Here is a 17,824-nt window from a genome sequence, read left to right on the forward strand (position 1 = left end):
GTGGAAACAACCCAACTACTTAGCCGATGGCCAAATAAACAAAATATGGTATACCCATGCCATGGAATATTATTCAGCCATTAAAAAGGAATGAAATATGGACAAGTCCTACAACGTAGATGAACCTTAAAAACATGATGCTAAGTTAAACAAGCCAAATGGAAAAGGCTACATAGGGCACGATTCTATTTATGTGAACTGTCCAGAAAAGGCAAATTTATAGATAGAGAAGGCATAGCAGGGGTTGCCTGGGGCCTGGAGAAGGCAGTGGAGACTGATGTAAGTGAGCACAAAGGAATGTTTTAAGATAAAAGAGAAGTTCCAAACCTGGATTATCGTGATGGTTGCACAAGCTCATAAATTTACCAGGAAGCTTTGAATTATATGCTTACAACGGATGGATTTTATGGTATGCAAATTAAACTTCAATAAAGCCAGAAAATGTTTGCATGTGAACCTTGTACAGGGGCCAGGCTAACCTTCTCCTTATCAGTCCAATTTCAGTATATGCGCTGCTGAAGTGAGCACAATGAAGCTGGAAAATATTAATAAAAAATATAGGAGGAATTGAAAAAATTACAAGAAAATAAAATAAACTTTAAAATTTTCTGCAGTCACACAGGAGCACTTAAGCATTCCATCTGTAGTCTGCAGAAGGAGAAAGCTTACCCCCATCCCAAGTGGGTTCTTGGTTCTGCACTGTGTGAGGCAGAGGCAAGGGGGGAACTTTGAAGCTCAGGGGTATTTTACACTGTTTCGCATCCACTAACCAGCTCCTGGTGAGGTCAGGCAAGTGATAAAATCCTGCAACAGTTACCCCAGGAAGGCCCTCAAGGACCATCTTGTGCAAACCTCTCATTTAATTGAAGCTGGAGTAGAGGCTCAGAAACCGTATGATTGAGCAGCTCAGGACACCACAGGCGGTGAATGGCCAAGTTGGAATCCATCTCAGGTGCCCTGTTCTTAATTCAGAGTTATCCATTAGGCTGTCTCTTCACACCTCTTAGCCTTTCTCAGCCTCAGCAATACCCCCCTGCAAAATGGGGACAGTAATATCTTCCCCTGCCACATGAATATCAATGATGTGGAAATGCTCTCAAAAACAGAAAGCCCTTGGGGCGCCTGGGTGGCTCAGTCAGTTAAGCATCCAACTCTTGATTTTGGCTCAAGTTATGATCTCAGGGCTGAGAGATGGAGCCCCACCTGGAGCTCCCCGATGGGCATGGAGCCTACCTAAGATTTTCTCTCTCACTCTCCCTCTGACCTGCCCCAAGCTCCATCCTCCACCCTCTCTAAAAAAACAAAACAAAGCAAAACAAACAAAACCTTCTACTAATAGTCATCCTATTAGAAGGTCACTGTGGGTCTAGCTCAGAATCCGACCAACAATCTTCAAGTCTACACTTCCAGGAAATGCATTTGTCTGTCCTGATGTGAACATCAGTCTCTGGTTGAAGTCACTCTGGGGCATCATGAGTGGGTGGGGTGGGGCAGTTTGGGCACCCTTCCTTTAGTTTTCCAGAACATTCTCATTCCTAGAACACGATTATCTTCCTGCTGTCCAACCGTGACACTTTAATTACCTCAATGACAATGAAATTTAGTCTGTGTGCATTCAACTATGGTTACTCAAGTAACAACAATGGAAATGAAGATTTGATTTAGACATCTATAACCTAACTTATTTATTTTGCTCCCTGCCTTTGAAAACATATCCATTTCTGTTGGGACACAAGAAAGGGCCCTCTGTGTCTAATAACACCTGGAAATCCCCAAGACTGTAAACTAAGTACAGTTTGGAGGGTATTCATCTCTGCCAAAGGAGCCCCTCAATCCAACGCCCTTCCCGGAGCCTCCTACCGCCCACACGGAGGCGGATCTCACTAGGAACCTTCAGCGAAACAAGAGCCCAGCAAACCAGTCATCACTGCTGGCCTGGGAAAAACACCAGGTGCAGAGCCCAGCGCAGAATGTGATCCGAGAAAGCAATTATAAATCAAGCAGGTCCCAGGGAGGGGAAGTACAAGTTAGTAAAAAATAACAACAAAGTGACCATGAAATGTTAAATCAGATTAACCCAACAGCAAGCTCATTACTGGGTCCTCTACAGAAAACCCAAGTTGAAGACTCCCCAGTAAGCCAGGAAAAGGCTGGAGAAGCATTCTCACCTCCCACATCTGGTAACTTTTCATATATTAAGAGGACTGGCCCTTTAACTGTGTTTATGCTCCCAATGTTTTCTCCCAATTATCTTATGACTTTGTCATGACTTTTTTTTTTTTTATTTTACCATTCAAGGATATTATATTCCCAGGCAGCTTGAATTATCAGTCTTTTCCTTCATTGCATCTGAATTTTAAGTTGTATTTAGAAAAGATCTCTTCACACCTACAATATAGAGAAAGAGAGTCATATTTTCTCCGGAAACTGGGGGGTGGGGGAGATCATTCTTGATCCATCTGGAGTTTATTTTTGTATACGCCTAACCTGTGGTCTTCACGATGGCTATTAAAAAGTCCTTTTTTCTACCCATTTAAGCCCCCATGTTGCATCACCACTTAGAAGAATCAATGAAACACGATGGCATTGGGAGGGAGACAAACCATAAGTGACTCTTAATCTCACAAAACAAACTGAGGGTTGCTGGGGGGAGGGGGCTTGAGAGAAGGGGGTGGGATTATGGACATTGGGGAGGGTATGTGCTTTGGTGAGTGCTGTGAAGTGTGTAAACCTGGTGATTCACAGACCTATACCCCTGGGGATAAAAATATATGTTTATAAAAAATAAAAAAATTTTTTAAAAAGTCCTTTTTTGCCATAGTCATTGGAAATACTATCTTTATCATGTGTTATATTTCCACATATATTTGGGTCAATTCCTTGACTTTCTGTCCTATTCTAGTAGTCTCGTTTTCTACCCATGTGCCAGTGTCACGCTATTTTAATTTCAGAGGCTTTATAATAAAGTACATTGTAGTATCTGGTAGGTAGCTCTTCTCCCTCAAAGTTTTCCCCACTATTCTTGCACGTCTTGTTTGGTTTTTCTGTATGAGCTTTACAATCAATTTGCAACTTGCTTCCAGAAAAAGGCTTTACTGGTATTTTGTTTGGGAGTGCCATTAACTTAGAAGACCTGGTATCTGACACTTAGGATACTGGGTCATCCTATCCCAAAACAGGGATTTCTTTCCACTTGTTCAAGTTTATTTTTATGTCTTTCAAGAGTGTTTTAAAGTTGTTTTTCTCCTTATAAAATCTGCACATTTATGTCTTAGTGTTATATCTTTTTTTGTTGTTATCCTGTTACTTTCTGAAGCCAAGATATCCAGGCCCTTGATTTGGGGTTCTAAATAAAGAGTAACATATTCTTCTTTCCCATCTTCTTTTCATTTCCCTTCACCAGTCCACTAGTCTCCCTGGCCTGGACTTGAGGGTATGTCCATCGGCCATGTTGGGAGAATAAGAAACAATAGTAGGTCTAGGTTTTAAGACAAGATGACATAAGACAGTGGTGAATAAGGTCTTTGGGTCTTAGCAAGAAAGAATTCACATCTGTCTGGGGGCAAAGATAAGAGTTTCAGGGCTCTCATATATTTAAAAATCTAAAACTGGATTTAACTCGTCTGCTTTTCTCAGTCAAGTAAACTCTATCAATTTTCATGACATCTTGGACAATCTTCTAAATCCTCTTTCCTCTTCTGGGTCTGATATAATACAGTATACTTATGAGTAATAGTATTGAGTTGATAAATCCTTTCTATAAATTCTTCTTTCTTAATATTTCCCTAATACTTTCCTGATCCAAACTCCATGTGGCCATGGGAATCTCTGGTAGATAGTGGTCTCCAAGAGTATCTGTAAAACAAAGTGAAAGGCAGGCCCTGTGGATTGTGGTTCACATCTCACACTGTCCATTTCTGTCAGATTTCAGACATGGGGGTCTCTAAACGGTTTTCTCAGGTTGGTGCATGGTCCCTGCTGAGACCAAGATCAATGGCTAGAATTTACTCCAGACCAGCCAGCTCTCCTTTCTCCCAAAGTTTCTCTTCCCGTGGTACTTTAATTCCTTAGCCCCAAAGAGGACTGAGTGAGAAATCTAGGCAAGGCATAGGAAATCCAATGTTGAAAAACAACTGGAGACCTAAGGCAATTGGAGACTCTGACCCTTTGGCAGGAATGAGAAGGAAGACCGCTGCTGAGCCCTTTCACCTTTCTCTACCAGTCTCACTGCTGAACTCCTACACACCCTTCAAGGTCAAGCTGAACTGTCACCTTCGGTACATAATTTTTTGTGACACTCCTCTACATCCCAAACATATAATTGCTCCCTTGTCTGTTTTCCTACTAAATTTTAAGCACACTTCTATTATCATTTGAATCACATTTTATTACAGCTTTCTCATTTGTTTTTATCTCTGTCTACTGACTAGGCTTCAGATTCCTGGGGTCTAGAACCGTATTTCATTCATCTCAGTATCTGCCAGATCTAGCAATTTAATTGAATGAAACTGACCAAACAGATTTGAACTTTTTGTCCTATTCACCATTTGAGTTCTATTAGTCACAGCCTCGGCAGGAAGGAGTGCTCTGTTTCACCCAGCTCACCTTTGCCCCAAGAGACCCAAATCAGAGCTCCTTGGTCAAGGTAAGGCATGCGCTTCAAAGCCCATCTCCCCTTCAGTCCATTGATGAACTCTTGGTAAGATGTGAATAAGTATAAGGATTAAATAAGATAATGCATGTAGGCACTTATTGGTGAATATTAATTAAAATATTAGTGGCATTATACAACACAAAATGAAAAAGTTGGATGACAAACAGTAGAGCGATTGAGTCAAAGGAATTCCTTAATGAATGGCTATGTGATCCAACAATAGTTTCCTATCTTTTTTCTACCCCTACATGTAAGATAAGAGGCATATTCCCAGGGTCATTTCTATGGACTGGTATATAACAGGTAAGGATACAGGCAATGTCAGGTACATTTGCTGGCACTTTCTCTTTCCTTTCCCTGTGCCTTAAGAAAGCATACGAGAATGTCTTTGAGTAAAAATGGTGCAGTTTTAAAAACAATATGTCTACTCTTATTGTTTAAAATTGCACAAAACTCAGTTCTTCATTATTACTAATAAATTACTCCGACATACCTCTGTTTTGATTCAAGAGTGTTTTGTGAAACCCAGTTGCTAAGATCCATTACTATAAATCCAGAAGGCTTGAGGCCCACCATTGTCACTGTGAGATGTTCACAAACTCTTCTACTAACCACATAAAATAATGAAAATCGGGCTTCTCAAATGTGCTATCTGAATATTTTCATGGAGGTGCACTTGGGTGGCTAAGTTCGTTAAGCCTCTGACTCTTGGTCTTGGCTCAGGTTATGATCTCATGGTCATGGGATCAAGCCCCACATCAGGCTCTGTGCTTGGTGCAGAATCTTCTTTAGATTCTTTCTTCCTCTCCCTCCCGCTCTCTCTCAAATAAATATGTAAATAAGTAAATAATGAATAATTAAAATCTTTAAAAATAAAAAGAATATTCTCATGGAGAGTCCTAACACGGAATGAAGCTGCAATGTCTCAGAAGAGAATTTAAAGCTCAGTATCTTGGCAGGAAAGAGATGGCAAATTCAGAGAAGGAGATAAAAGAGAGCTGGATGAAGGCACTGTTCACAAATGCTCAGGCAGGTTTAAGGGAAACCAACAAGTGATGGTAAAACACCCATGGGCTAGACCCAACAGGAAATCCCAACAGGAAAACTTCTTAGAGTGGAGACCAAGAAATTAGTCATCGGAACTCAAAAGAGAGCTGTCGTTGTCAGAAGGGGCTGCAAGCCAGGGGAAGAAATACTTCAAGGTCTTTCCTTTCTCCTGCCTGTGCCTTCCATTGGCCAAACCCAACTGGAACTCCCAGGGCATGGACCAAAGAATGCCATGCTGTCCAGAAAGGCCAGTCCTCCTGGACAAAGAACAGGGTGAGGGCTGCAACGTGCATAAAGAGGGACAAACAGGAAATGTCCAACACCACTGCCAACCAGCTATCTTCTTCTTGATTCTGCACTGTGATTTCCAGCCTATTTTCTGGGGGAACTGGATAAGATTTGAGTCATTTTCTACTTGGTCTAAAGGAGAAAGCTTTTTTTTTTTTTTTTTTTTTTTTTTTTTTTGTTAGCAAAGCCAGAAACAATAGGCTCACAAATGTGCAATTAAACTCTGGAAACAGATGGGTTTTTCATCTCCATCTTAGATAAAAAGAAATCTCGGTCATGTCTTTCTCCGGCCATTTTAATTAACTTTGTCAAGAAAGTTCTAAATGCCTAACTCTCTTTATCGTCATCTTCAGAATACCAATTGGGCAGAATGTAAAGATAAAAGTTAACAGAATTGACAGTGAAAGGCAAGTGGGGAGAAACCTGAAAAAGAAAAAAATTATAAGGGTTTTTTTTTTGTCACACTCTTCCTTTCTAATTCTTGTTGGACTTACTCAGTGGGATTCTGATGGCTGACAGAACAGAAAGTTCTGTGTGTTCACTCTGATGGCACATCTCCTGCTCCAGCTGGAATTCTTCTCAGAGAAACAGGCAGAGATCAAGCTGACCTTCCTTGCTGGGCAGGTGGGGCCTCCATATTTAGTTCAAGCTAGCTCAGCTAGCAGTTTTGAAAGGACACCAAATATTTACTCTATTTAATATCATCCTTTTATTGATTATAAAAATAACAATTCAATTGATCATGAAAATAAACAATTAGATGAATTATTAATTTAAAAATATATAAAATTTTTAAAATATATAGAACATATATAAAATATATTTAAAATCTATAAAATACATAAATTATATATATATTAAAAATAGAAATAAAAATATATAATTTCAAAAATAGAAAAATATATAAAGAGAAAATATAGAAGCCAGGCATCTCCTCCTCTAACAGTGGAAACTCTTGTTAATGTTTTATTTTATCCTCTTTCACTCTTCCTTTTACACACAGAGCTCCCAGATAGGCATTATACCCTGCATGCGGTTTTCAACTCTTCTGTATCATAATGAAGATTATCAAAGACTATTCCCCATGTTATCAGGTAAATGTCAAAATCATAAAATTTAAAGACTGCATAACATTTAATGTGTGCATGGTCTCTTAGTCTCTTTGGGCTGCTCTAACAGATTATCATAGACTGGGTGGCTTAAACAACAAACGTGTATTTCTCACAGTTCTGGAGTTTGGAATTCCAAGGTCAAGATCCCAATATGGCTGGATTCTGGTGAAGGTCTTCTTCCTGGTTTCCAGACTGATGTCTTCACCTTGTATCTTCAAGAGGTACAGAGAGAAAGAGAGAAATGGAGATAATTGTCTTCCTCTCTAGTAAGGGCACTAATCCCATCAAAGGGAACTCCATTGTCTTGACCTAATCACCTCCCCAAATCCCCATCTAATACCATCCTACTGGGGCTAGGGTTTCCATGCAGTCCCAAGCAGATGGTTCTACCCCTGTGAAACTTAACCATTCCCCTATTATTAGATCCTTGTTTTTCCCAGTGTAGGTTTCTCCAATTTCCTTATTCTGAATACGACTACGGTGAACACCTTCATTCATAATTCTTTTCAATCTATAAATTTCTGAGAACAAATTTCTCGAAGCAGAGTTAGGAAGTTAAGAGTTTCACTTCGATTTTGCCAAACTGCAATCCAAAAAGATGGTACTGATTTACATCCCCACCCACAGGATACAAAAGTGCCCGTTTTTACAGAACCTGGCGGCCACTGAATACTGGAATTGATTTTTATCTCTGTTAAAGGCATTTTGTTGTAGTTTCAACCGACATGCCTCTGTTCAGTGAGGGTGAACAGTCTTTCACACATCGCAGGCCATTTAACTCCCTTCTTTGTGGATTGTCTGGTCCCGCAGTTTAGCAGCCGAACTTTCGTCCAAATTTTTGTTCCCCTCCTGAGGGTCACAAAACTTTATACAACTTTATTCCAATTCATTGAGTGTTTTCAGATGGTTGCTTGCTTTTAACAGAGTGAGTGGATTCCAAAAATGTCATTCCAGTTTTGTTTTTGACAGAGAGTGGCTATATGCTCAGCGGAATGCTGCCCAGACTGTTTTCGAAAACCGTAACTAAAGTTATCTTAATTGTCTCTCTGCATATATTAAAATACACAGTAGCCTACAGTTTTTAGTTCATAAATCCAAAGCTCTTGGAAACACATTACTTTTGTGGGCCTCTCTAGGCCTAATTAGGACTATATGATCCTTTTTAGGTACTGGGAAAAGTGAGAAAAAAATAGTTTGGTCAAGCATAGGCCTTTTGAGGTTGAGTTCTCAACTTGATAGAAAGCCCAGAAACGTTACTACAAATGTGTTCTCGAGTGCCTGAGTGCTTCCCTACTGTGTCTATGGTAGGCAATGATGAGATGATTTCTATGCTGGGGCACACCCTGCTGGGGCTCCTAGAAGTTATCCTAAAAGAGGGTGAAGAAAGCCAATGGGAGTTGAGCATATAGAGTCATTTCCCCACTGAATCAAACCCGTAGTAGCAAGTCCATTGAGTGCTTTCCATTTTACAAAGCCCTTTCTCACCCACCACCTTATTTGATACAACCAACCCTTGGGTTGTTAGAAACTATCACCCTCCTTTGGGGGCACGGTTAAATCACTTGCTCTAAGTCACATAGCGAATACGGGGCAGTTAGGGCTCAAACTCCTGGCTTCTGTCTGTAAATGGGATTGCGACTGTGTTCTTCTGCCACACTGGTGCTTTGATTACTGAGCACCTTTAGAAATGTAATAGGATCCTGAAACAAGAATAGAAAAAAGAACAACAGCAACAAACCCACACACGGGTTACAGCCCTCATCACCATCATACTCAATGGTCTAGAGCGAAGAAATAAGAGAGATTTGTGCAAACTTTACAGGGAGAAGCGACATTCCTGGTCTTTGCATATGCCTCTCATTAACTCCTTGTGTCCTGTAGAAGACTGACGTCTCTGTCTTCACTCCATCCGTCCAGCCTAACCTTTCATGACATCATTGTCACTGTCAACTCCACAAAATGCTATAGGATGAGCTCAGCCGGAGCAAGCGAGTAGACGGTCGGATGAGAAACCCTGGAAAACCACCCTGCGTGGGATGTGCCCCTCTTCTCCTGTAGGAGTCCACTCACCCTTCTCATCAGAATCTATGTTTGCTAAATTTGAGGAATTTCTGAGGCTGAAAACAAATGCAAGAGGGTATTTTTGCTGGACTGTGGGCCAAGGGTGGCCCCAATGGTGGATTTGGGAATTATCTCTTACAATTTGGCCATTTTCACTGGAGACTTGGATGCTAGATGGTGAATGAAGATGGGCAGTGTTTTTTCTTAACACACATACGTGTGTCTACACAGATTTCCTAAGCATTGTTGAGCTTCCTGGTGGAAAATGAATTCAGATTCTCAATCCCTGTCCTCATGACCGGGAAGATACAAAGCAATGAACTGATCTCAGCCCCACGGAGACCTGATTCTTAGAGCATATATGTGGTCTCTGCCCCAAAAACCTCACTCAGGATGTCACAGCCTCATTGATTGGAGGCCTCTGAAAAAGGTGATAATGAAACCCACCACAACCACCCACGAATGGGCATTTGCCGCAGAGTAATTGTCTGTGGGAGTGTAATTATTGAGGGAGTAGTAACACTTAGGGGCCCCAGCAGCTCTCCTCTGGTTACCACCAGACTGAGCACAATATGAGAGCGGGAGAGTCTTATTCCTACCACTTCTGAAGGGACTGAAAAACTCTCTTAGTGCTGTGACAATCCAGAAACACAACGCTAACCCAAAATAGAAATGAGATGGAAGTTTGGATGTGGGACTTCTTACTCCCCCAGTTCCTCCTCCTGTACCTTCTGCTCTGGTGAACAGCATCACCATCCTTCCAGAAAAGCCTCCAAGATGATGTCAGAATGGAAACTAAAGCCCAGATTGTTATTCCTGTGCTCCTTCTGTGGCAGCTCGCTGTCCTAACCAACCAGTGACGTTTTCATCAGCCCTGACCAAAATATTTGCCACATGGAGTCTGTAGAATTTGGCTCTCTCAAGTTCCATGATTCTAAAACAAGAAAAATATCTTTACCTGACAAAGGCATTTATCTGCCATCAAACAACAAGACTGCCTATTAAACTCATACCTCCCCATCTTTTATTCCAGAGCATGGAACCTAGGGACACACATATCACCTTAATGGGACATTCAGGAGTCTAAGAGGTAGGACAGAAAAAAACCTTCCCTTATTCACCAGAGTCCAACATGCCAGATAAATAACTCCAAAGAACAGGGCAATCCAAATGCAACTCCATCAAAGCTGGCCATTTTCAGGCCTGTGATGAAGGTCAAGTACTATCTGGGGATATCATGGATATTTTATTTGGAAGGCTTAGAGTGATTCATTTAACCTTGTGTCCATTTTCCATTCTTCCTAACATCTAGAGATAAAATAAACATGATGAGCAAATTTTAAATTTTTCAAATTTAAAAATGTCTCTCTTGGCATTCAAAAGCAACCAACACAGTAGTGGTAATAAAAAAAAAAAAAAAAAAAGGTACACAATGTGAACAGTGTATCTTCATGCTGCCATTCTCCTGCTGACATTGGCTGACTTCAAACTGTTACAATCCAAAAGTAATCTACAAAGAACTATGAAATTTAGATTTACATTCACACCACATATTTATTAGCAACGGGTGAGAATGGTCATGTTCTAGGCCCACAAATCTATGCTTACTAAGTAATAGAAGTTGTACTAGAGGGGTGCCTGGGTGGCTCAGTGTGTTAAGCCTCTGCCTTTGACTCAGGTCATGATCTCGGGGTCCTGGGATCAAACCCCGCATTGGGCTCTCTGCTGAGCAGGGAGCCTGATTCCCGCTCTCCCTCTGCCTGCCTCTCTGCCTACTTGTGATCAGTCTCTCTGTGTCAAATAAATAAATAAAATCTTTAAAAGAAAAAAAAAGAAATTGCACTAGACTTTTCAGTTAGGTGACTTGATTAATCTCCCTCCATCCCCCTTTTAAGTCAGTTTGACATAAGCGTCTTACACTTGTATGTGACTGAGATCTGAATAATACAGGACCACAGAAAATGTGTTGACCAGGACAACTAGAAAATAATCTCTCTTGATTACCTATTAGATAACTTTTATAACTGATCATAGTATATGCCAATCTTGTGATTATAATTTTCTGCAGTAATTCCATATATGGGTGTTTTAAGTTAGAAAAAACAAATTCTGTATATTTAAGTATAATGATTATGCTCCTTATTTTGAATCAAATGTTCATGGAGAGATAAAGGAATGGAGAGGGCCATCTTCATCAGTCCCAAAAGGCTGGTGATTTGATTTTTGGGGCATTTCTCTCTCATCATCCCTATTTTTAATTTGTAAAAGTAAGCACCTGTGCTGAAACAGAAGGCATATCTCCTCACCCGCCCCCCATCCTGCTAATCCGTTATCAAATAGCCCATCAACACTTGCTTCATCCAGCAGGAAAAGATATATTTTAAATCTTCTGACATTATTTAGCAAAAAAACATAGCACACTTCTGCATTTTTTTTAAACTTCTGAACAGTCATTGTAAGTAAAGCAATATTTCAATTTAGTGATTTGGGTGACCTGTAAACAACTAACTAAGGAACACATTTCAAAGATTCATTAGCAAGTCAAATATACAAAACCCAGAACATATTTTCCCAAAAATATGATCTTGTCTTTGGCGGATAGATTCCTAGGCCACTCCACAAAGACTCCTCTACCCATAAGGAAGTGTATTTTAATATGAATAACTACTCCCAGTCCTTCAGAGGCTCCTAAACTGGGTCCTGGTCCCTTCTCTGTAGTAAAGACCCAAGTCCCATCCTTGATCAAATAGGTCATCTCAGCTTACCCACCTGTAAAATGGACATATTGATACTAACCCTTTTTAGGAATAACTTAAATACTGGAAATAAAACATTTAATACAGGGCTTGGCTCAGAATAAACAGTGACAATGACAATGATGGCAGGAATGACAAAGACTTTTGAGTTCTGGGCCCCTCAGAAGCCAAAGGGTCTGAGCAGTTTCTTGTATCATGTATGCATTTATATTGTATTCATTGAGAAAACCCATGCTGAGTCTATTAGTTAGTTTCCCAGGCCCAAAGCAACGCAATGCTGGGTGGCTTAACCGACAGCCATGTGTTGTTGTAGAGTTCCGGAAGCTGAAAGTCCGAAATCAAGGCATCGGCCATGTTGGCTCCTTCTGAGTCTGTGCGGGAGAGTCTGCCCCAGGCCTCTCACCCAGCTTCTTCCCCTCCCCCCCCATTGCAATATCACTCTTATTTACTTATTTTTATATTTGTATTTAAATTCACCTGAGTTTACATATAGTATATCATTCATTTCAGGGGTAGAATTTAGTGGCTCATCAGTTGCATATAACACCCAGTGCTCATTACTACATCAAGTCCCCTCCTTAAAGCCCATCACTCAGCTTCTGGTGGCCTCAGGGGTTCCTTGGCTTATGGGTGGCATTCTCCCCTGTCCACACAATGTGATCACTCTGTGCATGTCTCTCTGTCCAAATGTCCCCTCTTCATAAGGATAAAGGCACATTGGATTGGGGCCTAGCCTCATGGTCTTACGTGGATCGATCATTTGCAAAAAATCCCGTTTTCCAAATAAGGTCACATTCACAGGCACTGAGAATTAGGACTTCAATGCATTTAGGGACTGCAATTCAACCCGTATCAGTGAGTAAGTGAAAAATTTCACTGGGCACCTCTCAGGGCATGTTGTGATGGGTTTCACGAAGGAGTGGGAGAGTCTCCAGGGCCATGGAACGAGGAATGGGGTCCCGAGTCACCGTGGCCGTCAGAGGAGAGCAGCAGCTCCGGGATTTCTCTGCGGGTGGCGTTGCGATTCCAGGAACTGTCAGCACTTCTCAAAGCTAAGACACATCACCCACTGTTGTGCACTTATTTTTTTTCTTCCACATTTACCTCATTTCAGATCATGTGATTGCCTCTATTCCTGAGCTGCGCAAGCATCTTAAGAAACTAGCTATTCTTCTTCCTATTAGAGTCCCGAACGGATCATTACATTATTCAATTCCTAGCAGTGGTTTTGCAACACCTGGGGTTTCATCAATTTCTCAAAACTCCTCCAAGTGAAATGAATTTTATAACCAGTGAAATGTTCCAAACAAACACAAGCCTCCTAGCACTTTCAGAGGATGAGGTAATCATGAACTCTGACAAATGACATTGGGACGTCCCGGTTGGTTCTGCCTAAGTTGGGAATCATGGTGCTAACGAGCACGCCTGACCTCGAGAAGGAAAACCAACTCCCCCCACCCTGCCCCGTGACTAATTTATAACCGGGAAGGAATTGCTCCCCTGGGAGCCTGTGGATCACCAGAGCTCGTCCTTGGTGTTCTCCCAGGACTGCGGTGAACCAGGCAGGGGGGTGATCGAGGGTCGCTCTCCCCACGGGCTCACCAACCCCCAGGCTCCAGCAAGAGGGTCTGTGGAAGGGGATTCTTCTCTTAAAACCTGCTCCATTCCACAGGATAATGTTTTGAGTCTCCAAACATCACAACTAGCTGGTTTCAAGCAATATTTTCGTCGAGACAGAAATTCAGGTTTCTAGCAGGAAGCCCTCTGGGGTGATGGTCCCGCAATACTGAGCTGAGGGAAGAGTCCATTGCTGGCTCCCTTCTCCCTCTAGCCCAGCGGGTCCCTGCTCACCCTGCAGGGTCAGCTGGAACGTCTTGTCTCAGAGACACCTTCCCTGATGAACCTCGTCTTCATTATTCTTTATTTACATCCTCCTAGCAAGTTCCTTCACAGTCCTACGATTTATTGGTAATTATTTTGGTACTTGGTTTATTGTTTCCATACGAATATGAGTTGCCGAAGACCCAGAGACTCGCTGGTCCTTTTCTTTCTTTTTGTCCCTGTGTCGGCGCTTGTCCTTGGCACAGAATAGATGTTCAGTAAAATACGTGTTGAGTGATCATTGCTCTAAATGACCAGCAGGTGAACCTAGATCCTCAGAGCCCCTGTTGACCAGTGTTCAAGATGTAGAACATCTTGTAGGCTGGATCGAGCACTAAAATATTGACCTGCAAAATATGACTTTCCTCAATATTCACTCCGGCCTAAATAAACAGAAGGAGCCCCGAGGAATTAGGCTGGGAGGCTGATTTAGTAGAATCATTGGCACTTGTGTAAAATTTTGGAGAATAATGTCCTAAGCACAGATGCTATTTTTAAGAACTTAACACCAGGAAAACCCTTCTGGGGCTCACTCAGTGGGAATGAAGCCCTTTTTATGTCACGGGTGATGTATGAACTGATGGCTCATGGAAGGTGAAACTCAGACTAAGTTATCGGACTTTTTCCTTCTGAGTTATAGCTCAGCAAGCAGACTTAACCGATTACAGTCACTGACAAGAGCTGAGCAGTCTGTGTGCTTGTTTATGTTACCAAAGAGAAGTGACAATATGGCCCAATTTAGTGCCTACAGCCCAGCATAGCTAAACAAATTCTCCTTCTAGTCCAAGTCGAGGTTCACCTAAGCTGGACCAGATTTATGGGGAGCAAATGCCAAACAGGGCCAATCAGTCTGTGATGCTTGTTTTGGGCCAAATGACTTTAAAAGCCACGAATTAGGACTCTTGAGAAGCTGACTTAGAAGAAAAGTCTAAGTGACGCAACTAGATTGCTGGCATCTAGAGGTCAGGCTTATTGGGCAAGGCGTTTGCAGTAGTTCACAGGGAAGTTAATAGCCACCCAGAGCCACTAACCGGTACCCATTTCCCAGAGACAGAAAGACCTCAAGAACTCAGAGTCCAGGAGTGCTTCTGTTCGGCTGTGGACTTTTCAAGACAACATTCATCACCGAGGTAAGTGTTTCAAGAACAAAGACCTTGTAGAAAAGGTGAGTTTAACTGTGGGCAGATCCAGGGAAGGGGGTCCACTGGGCAAAAGACACTGGACTTCCTCCCCTGAGAGCAAAAATAAATAACTGGGGAGAAAGAAACTGCACAAAAGATTTAGATCTTTTTTACTGCTGCAACTTCTGTGTTAAAGAGAGTTGGAAAAGTTCCAATGAAATCTGCCACCCTTCCCTTCATGGAAATAGATTGTGTTTAGTTCCCAATTGTGGTAGTATTTCTGCATCCATCTTCTCTCCGATCAGAGTTTCCTAACATTTGAGGGGTGTTGGGGATTGCAGAGCTTCATGAATGTTCTGGTCCCTAACGGAAGAAATGTAAAATAGTTCCAGGGGTCCGTGTACCCCATTTAAAGCCCATTCGTGGACCCACTAGAGTTCCCTGTGTTATTGGAATGGAAGTGCCCCACTGTTGAGTCAAACTGGAGGATGATGTCAAGACATGATTTTACAGGGAGAAAGATGGGAGAGAAGAGAATAAAGACTTCCTCAGCTCTGTCCTCCCCCAAATCCCGGTCCCCAAATCCCAATACAGGGTTTAGGCAAATGCCAATGACACACTGGAATGACGCTGATAGAAGAAAAATTGAAAATTGTTCCCCCTTGTTTGGCTGCAGAATGCCTCCCCAATGAGGTCCAGTCACCATGATTCCCTCCCTCCTTCTGCTGTTATGGTGATTTGACAAGGTTTATGGCTTAAAAGAACTGTTATGGGGCAATAAACATGGGGATAGGTGTTTTTCTGCTATAAACTTTGAGAAATGGATATTATCAACGCTATTTTACAGACGAAGCTATAACTATAGGGTAGGGGACAATTAGCATTTTTTAACACCCTCTGCATTTATTATTTTATAAAAACTGACAGTCCCAAAGATGTTTATCAATATGCCAACTGTATTAATGAGAAAACTGAATTTAGAAAGCTTGGGTGGGTTTTCCAAGGTCACAGAGCTGGCAGGCCACAGAGCTAGGAGCTGAACCTGGAAGGGATCAGCTTCCAAGTCCCTGACCTTTCAACTCCATCCCCCAGCTCGGAAACACATCTTCCGCTCTTACGGGGAGGTTCCCATCCCAGAGCACACCGCCAGATTCCCAACGTCCATCCTGGACATCCTCTAAGAATGTCACCTCTTCCCGTCGACTGATCACCCTGCCAGCCCTATATTGCCTCATTCATTCCATATAAACACCCTAAGTGAAGGAGGCGGTGGTTCCCTTTTGCAGTAAGGAAACTAGACTTGGAGAGATAAAGCGACTTACCCCAGGTCACACAGCTGGACCTCTGTCTCTAAAATTTGGTTCTCTGCACCAGATCATTCCACCCCTGGGGAAAAAAAAAAAAAATGAGGCATCCCTTTGAGCAAACAGTCTCTCTAAGGGCATTCATCATGTCTTTGCCATCTGGGGTTTCGGGTTTCAGGTTTGTGCCTGTCTCCACACCACAGATCCCTGTAGATATGACCTACTGACTCCAAGAAACTTAGGTGTTTGCTCCTCCAAAGGCTGACCCAATTTAGAACGTGCTGGTCCCTCTCTTCTCAGAAGGAAGACTTAGAATGAGGGAGTCTTCAGAGCTCAAGCTGTGGTTGCTTTTGGAAGGCTTAGAGACATGTCAGAGGGCAACACCGTTTGCAGGTCTTGGACAGACAGAGCTAGAAATAGATTTAACACAGGTTGCCTAGCTCCACTCCTTATAGGCTGGGTTACCTCCAGCAAGCTACTAAACCTCTCTGGGCCTCATCTTCCTCATCTCTACAATGGCACAGATACCTCATAAAGTTAGGAGGATTATACAGGGTAACATGTATAAAGCACTTGTACATCAAACTAGTGTCAAGAACCCTCTTCAGTACTACAGAGTCCTCAAGGGCATGTTCTAGAATTGGTGCCCACAGAAGCAGAAGCTGTTTACACCAACCTCCTCAGCCTCGTGAAATGCAGCCCAGGTGAAGCCTGCCTTTTCTATGGGTCCAGTAGTCAATTCAAATCTCCACCCTGCTGGGATATTTCAAGGGGTTGGTTCCTCCCAAGCAACCCCCCTCCCTTCTAAGCCCCACAAATCACATCTTATCCTGAGAGAAAACTCAAGAGACTCAAACCCAGGTGGCCTGGGAAGCTGGGGTTTCAGGGACTGCCTGGGTGGAGAGGGTTAGGTTCTGGAGCCCCTGAGAAGGCTGAGGGCACCACCTTTCACAGAAGCTTGTCTCTTCCCTCCGCAAGTCTGCTCGTGTTCCGACTGACGAGCCTTAGCCCAAGCAGGGTCGCCACAACCTGCAGGGGCACTCGGCTTCCACATCCAGAGCAAATATCCTTTCCACACTTTTGCAGAAAAAGGTCACTGCCTTAGATTAACTCCTTCTCCTCACCCCTTGAAAACCATTCCACTGTGGAGCTGGGGGTCTACAAGCCAAGAACTGGTTCCAACAGTGCTGAAATGCAGGAGGGAAAAGGAAGCTGTTTCCTCTTGTGAATGGGCATAGGTTGTGAGGCGGAGAATTTCCTCAAATTGAGTTTGACAGCAACCACCAGGGCCCAAAACGAGTCTTCTCAGGCGTGACCCCAGATCGGTACACGTCTTCTCTGGCGTGACCCCAGATCTGTACACGTCTTCTCTGGCGTGACCCCAGATCTGTACACGAGCCCATGCACAAGAGAAAGAAAAGGGCAGATGACTACTCCCAGAATTCCTGGTTTTAAGGACTTATCTCCAGAGCTCTTCCTAAAGATTTTTTTTTCCTTCATCGTGGTAAAACACACAGCCTAAAATTGACCCTTTTAACCATTTCTAAGTGTATGATTCTGTGGCATTAAATACATTCACATAATTGTGCCACCATCACTA

General features: G+C 42.5%; 1 non-coding gene across 1 annotated transcript; it reads right to left on the minus strand.

Moving 5' to 3' along the window:
* Window positions 1–420: 420 nt before the first annotated feature.
* Window positions 421–528, minus strand: LOC131822983 (U6 spliceosomal RNA). The gene has a single exon (XR_009350436.1). It is a non-coding gene; the product is annotated as a U6 spliceosomal RNA (small nuclear RNA).
* Between the last annotated feature and the right edge of the window lie 17,296 nt (window positions 529–17,824).

This window comes from Mustela lutreola, chromosome 1 (assembly GCF_030435805.1).
Source record: "Mustela lutreola isolate mMusLut2 chromosome 1, mMusLut2.pri, whole genome shotgun sequence".
NCBI lineage: Eukaryota > Metazoa > Chordata > Mammalia > Carnivora > Mustelidae > Mustela > Mustela lutreola.